This window comes from Vespa mandarinia, chromosome 11 (assembly GCF_050613455.1).
Source record: "Vespa mandarinia isolate Hongniang chromosome 11, ASM5061345v1, whole genome shotgun sequence".
NCBI lineage: Eukaryota > Metazoa > Arthropoda > Insecta > Hymenoptera > Vespidae > Vespa > Vespa mandarinia.
In genome coordinates this window covers 3,229,838-3,247,211 of record NC_140820.1, presented here as the reverse complement: position 1 = coordinate 3,247,211, position 17,374 = coordinate 3,229,838, and the positions used below count along the sequence as shown (strand labels likewise).

Below are 17,374 nucleotides of genomic sequence, written 5' to 3'. Positions count from 1 at the left end.
CGTAATTACCTGTAACGTTTATTTTATAGCTGTTATATTTTTTTATTTATTTGTATCTTGATATTGTATTTGCACAAATGTAAATGAATCCAATTTTTGTAATTTCTCTTATATGTTCAAGTTTCCTTTATTCATTTTAATTTCTTTTATTTTATATATATATATATATATACTTTTTATTTCTTATTTATCAAAACAAAATCATTGGATGGATTAAGATTTATGGAACGGTATTTTGCCTCTATAGCTATGAAGAAAAATGAGTAGCGGAGTAAGAAGCTAAGGGTTATGGGTTACAAGGTAGAAAAGAAGCAGTCCTCTTTCAGAGCCTTGGAGAAAGAAGAAACCAATGAGAAACAGAGAAAGAGAGAGCGAGAGAAAGAGCGAGGGAAAGAGAGAGAGAGAGAGAGAGAGAGAGAAAGACAGACAGACAGTAGGTCTCTTTTATTAAACGAAAAATTGGATCGTGCTTGTCGGAATGCAATATTTCGACGGATTCATTTGGTGGAAACATTTCTTTCTCGGGAAAAAATTCAATCAAATCCAGAAGGTGACAGAAAGTAGAGAGAAGGAAGGAGATAGAATGAGAAGCAAGGGGGAATAGGAGAGAGTGAGAATGAGAGAGAGAGAGAGAGAGAAACGGAAAGAGAGATAAACACGCAAACGGCCCACCAAGAAGTTTCCGAAAATACGATAAATGATAACAAAAAGTAATAGGATATCTGAAAGATGAAGTTTTTTTAAATCACTAATTTTTATGTCACTACTATTTCTATGATCGATCGCAAAAAAAATTAACATTTAAGTTAAGAAGAAAGAAAAACTTTTAAGTTAAATTCTATTACAATGGGATTCATTGAATCCTGAACATAACTATCCCATATCCCATATGATATGTTCCTATATAACATTTTTTAATATGCCACGCACACAAAGAAACAGATCCACAAAATAAAACTTAACCTACTAATACACCATGGAACCACCTTCATTTCCAAAGAATTTTTTTCCCCTTCCGAAATACAATTACATTTGCCTCGAGTAGACCACTATGAATTTATAGCAGTCCCAATAAATTAGTCCATCCACTTCGCATTCCGTTACCACCGACCACTGGCAACCATTCCAAACTATGCCGTTTGGAAGTGAGCGACTTATTTTCCTGAAAACCATAAAATGCCGAAGAAAAGGAAAACGCAAAAACCCACTAATGGTATCTACCACCCCCTAAAAAGAGTAGACGAAAAAACAATCTACCCCCATTTACACATAGGGGTTGGACAGTTCGAATCGGCACAAGGCACTTTAGTTCGGGTTTAATTTAGCCTTATTGCCTCAAGTGGTATTGCATCGCGAAAGCGTCGTGGGGTTAAACTTATCCACCCAACCCCTATCTCCAAAACACCCACGAAGTCCATCTCTTTCACCATCAGAAAATGAAGTTACTCAAGATTACTCTTAGAAACAATGAGAAGGACCTTTGGTTTCTTCGCATCCAAGCCGATCCGTATCAGAAATTAGGAAACGAGCGAACTCTCTACCTTGATATCCTGTCTCTTTCACTCTCATTTAACAGACTCGCAATAAGAGTCTAGGTAGCTGCTACTCTTTCTATATTGCTATCCTTCGCTATCCAACTCTCTATCCCCTCCAGAAATCGTCTACCAAACCTCCCACGCTGTCGCCAATCATCTAGCCGTCTCTTTCTAGCTTGGCACCTTCTACTCGACCAGTTTGTTCTCTCTCTCTCTCTCTCTTTCTCTCTCTCTCTTTCTCTTTCTCTCTCTCTCTCTCTCTCTCTCTCTCTCTCTCGCACTCTCGTTCCTCCGGGCTCAGAGCGAGGCAGAGGCCTCGTGTGGATAGAGGGTGGGTGGCTCGGATTCAATTATCCGATATTAAACTGCCCCTAACCACGCTCGTGTCGACCCCTTTGGCTGTGTGAGTTCAAATGGTTGTTGCTAACCCTCCTCCTCCTTCTCCCCTACCTCCTCACTATTCCAACCTCCCTCCCTCTAGAAGTATTAGATTGAATGGACTTGGTGTTGTACTTGCTGTTACCCGTTGGAGATACGCCTAAAGGTGGTCGTTATAGGATCGGTAGGATTTTCGTGTAGACCTTTTTTCTCTTTCTTTCGATCTTGATTTTTCCGTCTCCTTCTCGATGTAGTTCTTCCTTTTCCGATTGGATAACGATCTGATTTCGTTGCTACGCCGAGAATGCCGGTGTCAGGGGGCTGATATTGTTCAATGCTCTGAGCTTTTCGAACGAATTTTATCGAATTCGATAATGTTTCAGATTTCATGGAAAAAGTGTGAACAATTGTTTGAAATATTTGATCGTAAAATTGCTTTCAAAGCAATATGTGAAGCAATTGTTGATAAACTGATTTGAGATCAGGATCTTCCTTTGTATTTGAAAGACTTATCCTTTTTAGATTGTCATTGAAAGTTGATCCAAGTTCTGATAGGTCATATAACGAAAGGTATCGCGCGACAAATGCGAAGGAAAACTTCCTAAGTGGATACTTTTGATTTCCGAATGATTTGTTATCTGAAGGAAGCAATCGCTCGTACGATTAACGGTCTCCATGTTAGTTACCGACGAAGTCGAAAGCCGATGGTTGATTGATAAAAAAAATCAACTCGAAGCGAAGGTGGGCAGTACGAGTACGGTCAGAAATGAGAAAAAGAGAAAGAGAGCGAACAGGACCATTTATTCAGCTTACCGCAGCGCCACGAGCGGTGCATTAACCGATTGGAAGAGCGATTAAGAGCGGCCATTCTTTTTCATTCGGTAGATCGGAAGGTCTCTAACGACGAGGCGTTATTTATTGCCCTTTCCAGCGACACTTGGCGCTTTTAATCGAAGAGCCCAGTTTGGCTTCTTTATAGTTAACTATGAGACGATAAGACGCAAGTTCGATTTCCTATTGTATTGATATTTCGTTAAGATCGGTCGATTATCGAAAGTAAAAATTTTTTTATACGTATGAACTTTATCGTAATATTAAATGCGCTTCGTGATTTCAAGGATATGTCAGTTTGCACATAGTCTTATGGATGTATCCTTTCTTTTTTGAAAGAGAACGCATTACCGTTGTTATAAAAGAAGCCTATCATAAAATGACGGAAGTACTTCAGAAAGGACGAAACGCAAAGACCGTGGACTGCCGACGTAGTCGTCGAAGTCGATGGACGCGTTTTATCGTGAATGTGCTAAAAGCAAAATCTTTCTGATACAACCTCGGAACCTTTTAGCGTCTCCTCAAGTGAAATTCAAACGAAGTTCGAGAACGTCCAGGATGGAGAGAAATGTCTAACGCTCACCACGATCCATCTCTTAGTGCTCTTTTCGTGACACATTTCGAGCTCGATACTTTTGCTTCTATTTGCAATTTTCAGAATCTGCGGAATATTTTCGTATAACGAAATAAAATTTGATTAATTATTAATTTGATTTTTAATAACAATAAATTTTGAGAATATTATAACGATAACAGAAATCTGTTGAATAAGATTATTATATTAAAAAAAAAAAAAGAAAAAAAAAAGTAAGAAATCTTAAGGTGTTAAAAGATCTTAAAACAAACTAATAAAACGAAGATTTTTCATTAATGAAATTTAACTATCTTCGCGTTACAATAAACACATTGTCTTCTAGCTCATTTCTATTCCCTTCTAAAGTACTTCCCATTAAACAACGTGACTTCTTCTCGATAAGAGTAAAACGTATTTTGCTAGAGAGTAACGAGTATACGAAACGTTGTCAAAAGACAGGGTTAAAACGAAAGACGGATAGGGTGAAATAGACGATGCAAGAGAGCAAGATAGATATATAAGGTTGGGTGTTGGTAGAAGTCGAGCTTTCCGAAAATCCGCCTTAGTATGGTAATTGATTTAATTTGGGGGATGAATCCACCCTTAACGAACGGCGCGCCGCCTCGATGGGGGTGGTGGGGGTGGGAGGTTGGAAGGCTAAAGGGACCGTAAAAGCACTACGACGTCTATTTGAGGCGAGACGAGTGAGAGAAATTTAGAGACGAAAGAGCGTCCACGCGAGAAGACGAGCGCCTGATTACTAACGATCTGATTAATTCATGATTTTTAATTAAGGGGAAAAGTGTGGGAGCACGGTAGGACGAGTACAACGACAACGACAACGACTACGACTACGACTACGACGAGGACGACGACGACGACGACGACGACGACGACGACGACGATGACGACGACGACGAAGACGACGAAGACGATGGCTCGGCTGCGAGATATGGAAGATTATTTAACCTTCCGTCCGCAAGATGAATTTGTAGGAGTAATTATTACGGGCATAATTATGAGATAGCGTCGTATCATAATTATCGGGGCCACGTTCTTTTTTTGTGTATGAATGTTTTTCTTGTTCACGAGTGGACGACGTTGTAGGATCGTAAAAGAAAAAAGTTTATATAAGAATCAAATCTAAAGAAAAATTTTCTATATAGCAATATGACTGACTACAGTTTGTATTATTCGTTTTAATTATGAAGACGTGAAATGCGGCAATGTAATTAATTTTTTTTTTTTTTTATTTTTTTCTTTCATTCATGACATTTGTCAAAATCAAACAACAGCACTTCGAGGAAATTATCTTATTGACAAATTATTAATTATTACCGCGAGCTTCTTATTAGGTCGCGGATAATTGGAAAAGACTCTTGTATATGGATAGAAGAAATGAAAGTTATTTATATGTATATATATGTCTGTGTATGAGTGTATGTGTATATACATATAGAGGATGGTTGTAATCCGATGAAAGGAAAGAAAAAAGAGAAAATAGGAAAAGAGATATCAATAGGAATGCTTCGATTTAATTTCCAACGATTCCGGTAAGCTCATATGCAAGCCCATTTTGCCTGTTCGCATTGGTTACGATTCTCTTTTTGTCGGGAATCGTTTTATATCTCCCACTTATTGATCACTCCCACCGCAAATTAATTAACGGCAATCGATGTGGCCTCGCCGTTATTACAAACTTATTTTCCAATGTATCTCTTTTTTAACCGGGTCTCATTATGTACCATTTCTACCTCTTTCGCTCTCTTCTTCCCTTTCATGTAACCATACTCTCTCTTTTTATCTTTGTATCGCGGTCGGACAAGCACATATCGCTTATTTTATTTTATTCCATTCGACGAACTACTTCAACTCAACGTAATATCTTCATAAATTCAATAAACGAACCAAACAACATTTTAAATTTCATTAAACGAATTCCACCTTGCTCGGACGAACGGGATCGGCGAATAGTGAGAAAGAGAGAGAGAGTGAGAGAGAGAAAGAGCTTCCCGATGTGGAATTTGTTTCATCAAAATTTTCAAACGCGACGAAACGCGTACAATTTCATAGTTAGAGAGTCGATGAAAACGTGCGTACGCAAAAAATTAGAGAATAAGAGAGGGAAAGAGAGACAAAGAGAGAGAAAGAGAGAGGGAGAGAGAGAGAGAGAGATTTGCTTTTTTTTTTTATACGATATTATTCCGATCTAGATACTTTACTTGGAAGGGTAAGAGAAATCTATTGCTAGAAAATGAACTAATTTTCTCGTAATGCATCTAATATAAAATAGAGCAAGGAAATGAAACCACGAGTTAGAGCGTATAGACAGCACTTTTCACATTTACTTCCCGATCGTTAAACTCGTCCAAGAACGATCTTTCACCGATCGAGATAGAACGATTAGGATCGTATCCCATTCCTTCAAGAAAAAGACGAAGAAGCAGAAAATGAAGAGGAGGAGGAAAGGATGAAGGAGATGAGGAATAAGAATAAGAAGAATAATAAGAAGACGATCGCGATGCTTTCGTGTGTGGACTTAAGAGTGCAGGCGACGTGAAAGTTCATTAGAGGCGGCCCTGATGGACACGTGCATTAATCAAGATTTTAATTACCACCGCGTGTAACTGCGCGCTCGGCTAAAAACTAAACATACCTCCACCTCCTACCGGGGTACCTACTCTAACTCCTGCTTATAACGGAGCTCGGGCTCGTAGCTAGAGCTAGAGCCAGCTCTAATTAGAGCTCTTCTCGAGGCTCGAAGATTAAAAGCCAGGCCTAAGTGCCGGCGCGATGTGCTCTCTCTTTCCTTCTCTTTCTGTTTCTCTCTCTCTCTCCCTCTCTCTCTCTCTCTCTCTCTCTCTGTCTCTCTCTCTCTGTCTCTCTCTCTGTCTCTCTCTCTCTCTCTCTTTCTATCTTTCTCTTTATCTCTCTTTCTCTCTCTTTCTCTTTCTCTCTCTTTATCTCTCTTTCTCGCACTAGCAGACACCTCGCAGTTTCTCCCTCTAACCCGTTCCCTCTTCCCTTCCACCCTCTTCTACGCTTCTTCTCTTTCTATTTCTCTCTTTCTTTCTCTTTATGCTTATCCTCAACCATCACCATCCAGTTCTTCCACCTCTGTTTCGTTCCGTTTAATAGCGATCGGCCATTCGCGAAATGCGCGAGTTGGAATCTCGCGAGTAAAAGAGCGAAAACCAACGAGAGTTCTAGGAAGCTCGAACAAAATGGCCTGATAATCGCATGGCTCTCCTTCTCGAGAGAACGAAGAATCGAAACTCCATTTCTTGCTTCTTTTTTGCCATTTCGTTTTTTTTCCCTTTTCTTTTCTTTTACTCGAGACTTCGCGTTTTTGGATTTTCTTCGCTTGATAAACTTCGCTTGCCGAGATTTAAACTACAAAAACTGTCGATTCTATAATGTTCATCTCTGTAATCAATTTAGTATTTAATTATACGTTTTAGAATCGGTTATGGTTTTCGTACATATTACTTAATATAGACGATCTCTAACATTACATCGTTTCTTGTTTTATGAAATCAAAATAGATAGCAAATTTTTGACACTGTGAGAGACATTTTATCAATACTTCAATAAGGTTACAACAGAAAAACGTAGTAATTGTTACTATATCGTCGAAATCAGAGTTACGTTGATTTTTACAGGCTGCCAGAGAAAAAAAATGGAGTGTAGTCCAATTACCAGTAGCACGTGAAACTCGTATAACAAACGGAAACTGATAGGTGACAGTTCCGAAACAGACTTCGTCGTCCATATTTGTTCATGTACAAATCAGATTCTATGATAGAGTACGTGCGTCATTGCGACAAGATAGTAACAAAAATGGAATTTTAATACATGTTGTTCAGAAAATGGAATTTATTATATTCTTCGGTTATGTGAAATCTTTCATTAAAAATCATTATTTAATATTAATCTATCGCGAAGGATTGGTATCCTCGATATTCGCAGAGTTTAGTTCTAAATCGAGCAGGCAACTAAAGGTGCCAGGATACGACCAAGGCAGTACAAGAAGAGACGAAACGTGGAGGAAAAGAGGGTTGATGGAAAGTACGTGGAAGAGGAGGAGGTGGTGGACGACCAGTAAAATCCACAAATCACCGAATAAACCAGAACAATGACGGGTGGTGGGTACAGAAGGGGTAGCTTGTGAGTATGGTGGTGGTCCAAGGGAAGAGAACCATCACTGGTGACCGTACTGAATAGTGGTGTGGGGGTTAGAACGTCGAGGACCCACTACACAACGAAACGCATAGCCCACCGACGATAAATTTGTCCATGGAGTCAATAACAGAGGCTGTTTCTGTGATTTAATGACACCTGCCTCTGCATCCACATAGTCCTCGTTCATCGGTCTGTTTGCCTGTTTTCGCTTTTCACTTTATTCTGTGTTTAGAGCTGGTCATTCTTCCTGCAGTAATGGTTATACTTAATAGCGGCCGAATTGGTCAGAATTTGTGCAATGATACCTGTTTCAAAATATTCCTTAAGTTTATCACGTACTTTATAATTTTATAATATATTTTTTAACATTATAGAAACATATTAAAACATAACTGTGAAATGTATACGCTTTTGTGAATTTGTGGTAGTCCGATAGGAGACTGTTATTGCAGTAACATTTATGGTCTTGCAGTCGGCATAGTAATCACTGAAGCAAGAGACGTATTCGCCTAACCGAGAATACCGGAAAGGACCGGTACATCGTCCACATCCGTTATCAAACCACAGCTCGAACGAGGCGTGTATAACGTATCGGAGTGCGGCTTCTCGCGTCATTTATACGATAAGGAGCCAGCAACCCTTATGAATACCTCCATTATCTTTGCCTCGGTCGTTCCTTGCCTCCTGACACTTCCACCTTCATCTTTTCGTACCCTCTCTATCTCTCTTATTCTCTAACACACACGTCCTAACCCTTCTATTATTTGCCGTAACGATCCACCTCGGATCGGTAGTGATAACAGCCACAAAATTAATCTCACTATGCGTTTAATAATCGCGATAATGATGAGATGATATTTTACATTAGCAAATAATTGCATTTTGTGGTATTTCCATTAAAGCCAAGAATACATACTTTATAGATATTAAAAGCTTTTGCGTGCTACTATAAGATTAAACATTCTTTGTGTTTCTTTGAAATTTGCGTATTTGATATTAAGAACTAATGGTATTTTTATTAAAATCAAAGGTCATCGTATTATCGTGTAAAATTGAACCTTTCATTACAGATTTAAAAAATCTTTAAACGAGCTCTCTCTCTCTCTCTCTCTCTCTCTCTCTCTCTCTCTCTCTCTCTCTCTCTCTCTCTCTCTCTCTCTCTCTCTCTCTCTCTCTCTCTCTCTCTCTAGGATAACTCGCTATTCAGACAGAAGGACGAAAATGAAGCGCTTCCAGAATAAGAGACAGAGACAGATAGAGAAAGAGAGAGGAGGAAGGAGATATTTTAGAGGGTTGTGGAGGGTGGTAGATCGAGTAACGTACATATATGTCGGTGGACTTTGAAATCGGGATATTGAATTCACGCCGTTTCTGTTTTGACGTATCGCAGCCGGTGATACGATCCGTCGAGTTTATCAGGACGTGGACGTACGCGTAGGAAGTGATTTTTTCATTCTAACAAATAGCCTTTTGCGGTTTATCGGATTTCGCCGGGATATCCGTTGGTGCGAAACCAAGCGCACGTTACCACCATCGAGATCCCCTCCCCATTATCTCCTCTTCCTCCTCCTGGTCGTCCACCCCTTCAGCTGCCAACCTCGATCTCGTACTTCTTCTACGTCACTACACAAATTCCCTAGTATTGCAAGAAAAGCGCGGGAGATTTGAATTTTTCTTCGATCTTCACGTATTTCTTATAACCAATCAATGTTAATTGTTTCGTTTCCTTTATTTCTCCTTTCGCTTTCCTTGAAATTTCTCAAGACAACGAAATGGTAACAAAAAGGAGCACAAAGTCCACCCGAACTTGCACAAGTTTGAGCAATTCTCGTCGCGATTTCCGACATGCTACATTCAGTACTTCCGGTACACGCGCCTCAGTCGTTCCCGCTCGCACGCACGGGAAATTGCTGGGGAAATTCGAAAGTTCGAGCGATAACCTATGAATTTCAATTGACTTTGCGACGTCTCCTCGACGACGAATCGATCTTCTCTCCCAATGAAGCTCGATATTGCTCGATAATAAAATAAATAATTTTTTGTATTTAAAATTTTATGCAAGTGATTATAGATTATTAAAGCTTCGTTCGTGCCATATTGGAGAAAAAAATTCAGTGTATAAATCCAGTAGAAAATAATCAAATTTGAAACCCGAAGAAGATTGAATTCGCGAACAGACGTGATAGAACATTTCCAAATAAATTGGTGGAATATACCAAAATGAAAATGTCCATCGACGACGTTGACCGCTTATTAAGAGAATCAGACGGATGAAACGTAAAAACGATACGAAAGGAAAGAATGATAGGCAAGGATCTATTTGAAAAACGTAATCGTTGGTACGAATATCCTCGGCGGGACATTGACGTTAGCTTTGAAAAATATGATCGCGAACGATGGAAGCTTGCCCGATGAGTTGGTTCATGATAGAAGAGAAGAGAAAGGATGAAGAAGAGAGAAACGAGGGGGCATGCAGATGGGGATATAAACGAGGCGCGGGTGTGCATTAGCTAATCGCACTCTCGCTGCATTATTTATCCGACTCAGCCGCGCATTAGTCAAGCGCGTAGCGTGTGATTTGCCGTGGCAATCATCCCTGATTTGGCTACGCTTTTCTCTTAACCGCCAATATTACATCTCGGCAAGTTCACTTTTTGCCGCGAACGGATGGCTGACTATTGGTTGAACGAATTCATGATTTTTTTTTTTTCTTTCGAATCTGTTGATAATTAAAAACGTATTCGAGTTCATAAACGAATTCTGATAATTTTATCAAAATATCGAATGAGTCTTGCGATCATAGTGAAAATTCTATGACGTTAATTTTTTCTTGATAAATCATTGATTTTTTGGATTTATAAAAGGCATATATATAGGAGCCATCTATGAAAAATATAAAATATTTGTGAATTTAATAGAATAAAACCAGAAAAAATAAATCTTACGAAAAATGCATTTTCGTTTTTTACCATTGTTACGTCCATTTGCAATGTTTCAAAAATCGTTGATATACGTTACATGGCAACGCGCTTTTCATAGGTCTGTGAAAAAGTGTAGACCATCTCTCTCTAGACCATTTTCGAAAAAGTTATTTACGAAAGGCATGCGGATACCGTAGTGAAAACACTCTATTCACGAAAAGGTCAAATTGAGTAGGTATATATATATATATATATATATATATATGTATATATATATATATTTATATAGATGTAATAGAAAAATAAATTTATTACTATTAAATAATTATTGATAAAAAAAATAATTTGATCATTGTCAAAATTAGACATTTTTGTTTAAAAAATTTATTATTGTACAAATATACGTATTTTATATGTATATACGTATATGCGCAATGTATATATACATATATACGTATAAAATGAAGCCAACAACATCGAGAGATGGAGAGGTCATCGATGTCTCTGGATCATCCAGATCGCTTTCGAGAACGGTTCGTGAGATACCTAACGAGATCGTATCGATTTTCATCGATCGGACGATGAGAATGCGTGGGCAGAAATACGTAGATTGTACGAGTTCCACTAGCGTAGCTATCAATTTATCCCTTTTCTTCTTGAAACCTTATATGAAATTGTTATTAATGTATCGTTAAGAAAAAAGACAAAAAGATTTGGAACTCTGGTGCTCCATAGTTAACGAAGTTCTATAAGTTTTACATTATTTTCCATCTTTAAAAAAATAATTATAATATCGTAAAAGAAAGAAAAAAGAAAACAAAAAAAACAAAAAAATCTCACAATTTTTTTTTGTAAAATATTTAACGTACTATATAATGAATGAATTAGTTTGCTGGGATGGAATTAATCAGAAAAAAATCATGAAACAATTTCTAAATCTAAAGTATTCTTTTCAAATCATTTTAAGCGTTTAATTTCTATAAAAGGATAAAAGAAAAATCACGTAAGAAAGAAAAAGAAATGATTGAATTAACTTTAAAAAAAGTTACGCCTTTGAGATAAACATTCATGTAAGGTACCAAAAGAGAGACATCTTGATACGCCCACGTGTTTTGTGATTCTCACAAGTCGTGTTACGTTTCGTTGTAAAACACCATCCAGTTGATGTGGGAATATACATCTTACATGTTCGCACGTAATGGATATACACACATGCAAAATGGTAGCCCGAATATCTCGAGTGGCAATGTTCTTGCAACCAGGAAAATATTCATTCCTGGTATGGTAATTGAATATCCATTATTATTCAACGTTTAGAACGATGAATGACATCGTTTTTTAAAAACAAAATCATTAAAAGTAATTACGTCATTTATAAGAAAACATTATATTTAAGCTTCCATTTTCATCATGAGAGATTTTATATGATTTTAGAAATTTAATATGATTCGTTAAATAAATAATAAATTATATTTAACAAGAGAAAAGAAAAGTCATTCTAAATGTATTTATTTTATTTCAGGTGTAAGGTAAGCGACGTTTGAGACTTATGGAGAAATGGATCATTGGTAGAAGAGGCAAAATAATTAGAAACGAGAGGATGTATTTCCCACGAGAGAAATCAGAGACTGTGGGAGACGGGTAAAGATAAAAGAGTGGGGTGAGCTGAGAGGGTTGGGGGTGAAACGATAGAGAGTTGGTACGCTAATGGAAAGGCCTTCGATACACATTCAGTCCAGCTCGTCGTCTATGAACGCGTAACCATCGATCGATATATCGATACATATTCCGTTCGATGTATCTATGGCGCATGCTTACAGGAGTAGCTAATTACGTTTAATATCCTCGATTATGTGTTTGCATCGTACACACATTCCGCTATGCTTTATACCTCTCTCACTCTCTCTCCTTCTCTCTCTCTCTCTCTCTCTCTCTCTTTCTCTTTCTCTATCTATCTCTTACACTCCATCTCTCTTAGCCACGGTTCCTATTTATAATGAGTAACTATTAGAAGAGAAAAAGATAGAGACGGAGAGTAATGAGAAATTTTCAAGTGGCATGTATATGTACACGACGATAAATTTGTTTAAATATTTTTGAATTCTTTCATATATCTTATATTTAATAATCTAAGGAAAATACTGCAGTGTTTTTATTTATTCGTTGTTATTTTATATAGAAAGGATATCGATAAGAATTTATTGCCCTTACTTGTTTAACTATTTACAGTATGTACATATTTAGGAAATATGATATGAATATCTATATGTATTTATAACCACTTATTTGTTTGCGTTCAAAGCCAGCTCGAAGTTATCGCTAGAATGAAGGGAACAAGCAAGTATGCCGTAGCTAAAAGGGAAATGAGAATGAATGTAATAATATATTTAATATTCGCCGGGTCCCTGCCTCCTCCACTCTCGGTATTACAAGTCAACCAATATTCTCGCCCCCGTTTCTACCTCCCTCCAACCCCCAGCCATCTTTCCACCCTCAACCTCGAATCCCTTCCTCCAGCATCCTTTCTCTTTCTCTCTTCTTCCTGTCGATTTCTCTCTCCGTTTTCCAACCCTTCTCCTTCTCCGAGCACCACCCTTCGAAACCACCCTTGCGTCTCACCACTTTCCTGTTATCCTCCGAAGCTTCTCTTCTCCGCTCTCTCACCGACTTTCAAAGTGCACCGACATTATTTCCGCTGTAACCAATGCGCCAGGTTGAGAGAGAGAGAGAGAGAGAAAGAGAAAAAGAGAGAAAGAGAGAAAGAGAGAAAGAGAAAGAAAGAGAGAAAGGGTGCCTTTTTTCTGGCGGCATGAAACAGCCTCTGCATTACGTGGAATCGAAAAGAGAGAAGAAAAAAAAGAGCAAGGACTAGGGTGAAGGATCGGGAATTCAAAAAGTGAACGGAAAAGTACGGTGCGTGCGTTTTCGGTCTTCCGGTACGATTGAAAGGCAGGATTAACTACGTAGTTTTCGTTTTCTACTTTTCTTCTTTTCTTCCTTTCTCGCTCTTTCGAAACATAGCCGTTGTTTTGATTCGTTGGCTCGAATATGTACCTAGAACATTATTCTCATTTCGTATCGTAGAGATAAAAAGGTTTAAGCAATTAACTATTTTTCTTGCTTATTAAATATATTCATTATGGACAAATATGACTATTATTAAAATATTATAAAACGTATTATACGAATATTTGCTAACGATTATTTCTAGTATTACATGCTAGAGTGGTATAATCTGTATAGAAATTTTGTTTTTAAAAGTCGATTTGAAAGAAAATCATAACAAATGAAAAGTTCTTTCTATACAAATTTAAAAACAACAAAATCGACATAAAACAAAATACATATATTTCTAATTATATATCATGTCATTTATCATCTTTGTTCGGGTTCCAGACGGATCGTATCTTGATCATAGCAATCATAACTGCCCATAACAGCGTAAAGCCTGAAATCGTGGGAAATTAAATTTTTCTTTGCAAAGGTAGCCCCAACCGCACGGCCTGTGGATTCATAAGATTCAATATGCTACGCGAGCGAGCAGGTTACCAAAGAATAGAAAGAGAGAAAGAGAGAGAGAGAGAGAGAGAGAGAGAGTGAGAGAGAGAGACAAGGAGGGACAAGGGGTAGCAAGTGGCACGAAGAAGGGGTTGCTTTTATAGTTTACATCAAATACGTGCCCTTCCTCCCTTCTCACTCACTCACTCTCTCTCTCTCTTTCTCTCTCTATATCTCTGTTTTGCTCCCTCTTTCTAACTCTCTTTCTCTGTCTCTCTTTCACTCGCTTTCTTCTAAGCCGCACGAGACCACAGCTATACTTTTACACTCTCTATGCGTCGCTGCATGTTTACTCGCGATATATGAACTAATATCACGTGGTACGTGATGTCAGGGCTGTGTTTTTCGCCATGGATACCTCTTGTACTCTTTTACCATACTACTGGTCTATGATCCCCTTTTTTTCGTTATCTTTTGAGAATCTCAGCGGTAAAAATGCTATACGCGTTCTTGTTCTTTTAAAATTGGTATATCTGATTTCTCTTTTCATATGTAAAAAGCAATCCTACATAAAAATCAGCATGTATTCTAGTTCAAATTCATATATTAGTTCTATTTGTTGTTTTTGGATATAATTAATAAAATAAATGATGTTTCAATGCGAGCAATGTTTAGGGAGTGGAAACCAGTCTTGAGTTCGATATAACTGTAATTGTACAGCCGTTTATAACGTTAGAAGTAGATATACGTATTGGTCGAACGATAAATCATCGACTCAACGTGGCTTATTATGATCGCCCGTTTATGTTCCTGAGTTATAGAGGAGAGAACGACTATAGAAAATTATTGACTTTACGATCTATCAAGAACCTGTGATACACGGCAAATTAAAACAATCTAGTTCGTGCTATCATTAAAATGATACTCTTTATACTTTTTTTCAACCTATGTACACATATGTATATATATATATATATGTGTGTGTGTGTAATTTTTATCATTTTTTTTTTCTATCGATTATTTTAATCATGAGTGTATCTTTACAAATCGTTTTATTATCCTATCGTTTTAGCAACGAAATCCGGTCTGTAGAGGCACGCGTATAAATATTTCACACATGGCGTGTAAAGAGCATGCAGTTCATGCGAAAGAGAGACAGAAAGAGAGAGAGAGAGAGAGAGAGAGAGAGAGAGAGAGAGAGAGAGAGAGAGACTGGAGCTTAAAGGGAGCCCGGTGTTCATCGCGACGGCACGTCTTGATTTACGCGAGAAAGGCGTGCCCCGAACGGAAGCCGCAATTAGTTTATTAATAATTAGTAAACGAGCTCTTGCTCCGACGCTACGCGCTACATCCGACGTACGGTTTATATGTGATCGCAAAGGAGGTACCCCTTAAACGTTTTCGAGTAAGTACGAAAACCGAACGAAAACCGGACGAACAAGCCAAGAACAGTGTTCACGCGAAATACTGCGGTCCATCACGGCAAATATGCTAGTTTTGTTTCTTTACACGGCAAATCGACGTAAACGTCGTAGCTTTCAATTTGTGAATTGATAATTTCAAGGTAATTTGTAATGTAGATTTTTTAAGTAAGTTATTCAATACCCTACTGAAATTTTAACTCCGAAGTAACTTTTTTCAATCGCATTAAGGGATGGAAAAAAAAAAGAAATCGAAACTGAGTTGTTTGTAATGTCGAAAATGAAACCATGAGATGATATTGAAATAGAAATCATAAATATGAAGTTCGCTGTGTGTTCTTCGTCCAACTTTTTTTTCATAACTAAAGCGTAAATGAATGTTAATGGCATAGCATTTGTATGCATATTAATTACATTGTTAATTACATGAGAAGAATGGAAAAACATGGGCGAAACTCTAACGAAGGTTCTCATTCCTCGGAGTTTTTTTTTTTTTTTTTTTTTCCCATTCAAGGTAGATGTAAAATTTTTTGATCGCTCGTTGGTTATCGATGTTCGTTGAGAACTATGAAACGCTAAGCGATATTTTATGGTCGCGAAGAAAGGTATGAAAAGCGAAGGAAATGTGCCGTGCAAAGTAACTACCTTTATGTAGGATCAACGAATTTTGGGGATTTCGCCGATAGGATTGGTCGGCTCTCCTATCGTGGATTTTTCTTAATCGGTTATTTTCCCTGAAAAAGAAAATTAATGGTTTTTCGGGTGTTAGGTGAAGTTCCAGAATTTTACGTTTTCCAGAGTCGCCGATACATTGTCAGGTTATTCATCATTCGCGAGAAAAACTAATGAAGTAGAATATTTCTAAGCTGTTGTCTCTAGGATAACATTAAGTTAAGCATTTTAACGAAAAAATGAAATTTAAACCTTAATTTATGCTTCATACCTACTTTAAAATAGCGAACAGAGACGCTATCTTTGTATCTCACACCTCGATTGTCCTTACCTCCTATGAAAAAGAAGTAACCGCAGGACCCATACTCTTCCAAGAGTAGTCGTAAAAGCTTCCTCCCTTCTCTTCTTCCCTCACTCTTCTCTATCTTTCTCACTCTTTCATCGTTCGTCGTGGAACGTCTATTCGAGAACTATGGTGTCGGAGAAAGAAACGCCTTCCCACCCTTCGCTGGCTCTTCCGGTGGCTTTTATTCATAGCGCCGTAACGCTAATAAAAAAAAGTGCACATAGGGATATTAAAGTCGTCCGCGGTGGTGCTTACAGACCACGATCTCCATCACTACTCGGAGAAATAATATGTCGCAGTAGTGGGGATAAATCTATTAACGCGATTTTAAATACATGTACGTAAATAATACGTATGAATTTTCGGCTATGTAAATTATTTTATGTGAACGCATTGACAAACAGTTGCAAACGTTCTTTTTATTTTATAAAAAAGAAAAAAAAAAAAATGAAAAAAAAATGAAAAAAAAAATTATCTACTGATGTACTCCAAACTTGATTAATGACCATAAATTCTCACATATGATATAGAAATATTATTTTTCAAATTAGTATACGACAAATTATACGGGATTAGTTATTGGCTCATATTACATGTATGTATATACATATATATACATATATATATATATATATGTGTGCTGTACGTGATCACATTCGCCACACTGCTCGTAAAAAGACCACCCCAGCACGCTTTTCTCACTTTTTTCTACGGCTTCTTCTCTCTCTCCCTCTCTCTCTCTCTCTCATCCTTCTTCTTTGCTCTTATTCGCACTCACAAACTATGCGCAGCGACGCGGTCGCATGCATACGGCACGGGAAGTACTCGCGTTATGTACCGACAAACTCGAATCGAGTACGGTTTACGATCGGTTTATTTGCGAGCGGCTCGTGAGACGCTTCCAGGAAGAAGGATGCCACGAACGACACTCTTTCCTTTGCTGTTTACATTTTTCTTTTTTCATTGTTTCTCTTCATTTCCACTCGTTCGTTATTTTCTCTTTTCTCAGAACTTAA

The 17,374-nt window shown here is 37.8% G+C and overlaps 1 long non-coding RNA gene across 2 annotated transcripts in view; it reads left to right on the top strand.

Annotated features, from left to right (window-relative positions):
- LOC146872667 (uncharacterized) overlaps window positions 1–17,374 on the top strand; it is a 90,715-nt gene that overhangs the window by 8,773 nt on the left and 64,568 nt on the right. The window contains exon 3 of one of the 2 annotated variants that reach the window (XR_014982760.1): window positions 248–356. The exons of the other annotated variant lie outside the window; for it this stretch is intronic. This is a non-coding gene — a long non-coding RNA (uncharacterized LOC146872667). Of the gene's footprint in view, window positions 1–247; window positions 357–17,374 lie in introns of those variants that run through there. 2 annotated transcript variants of the gene reach the window in all.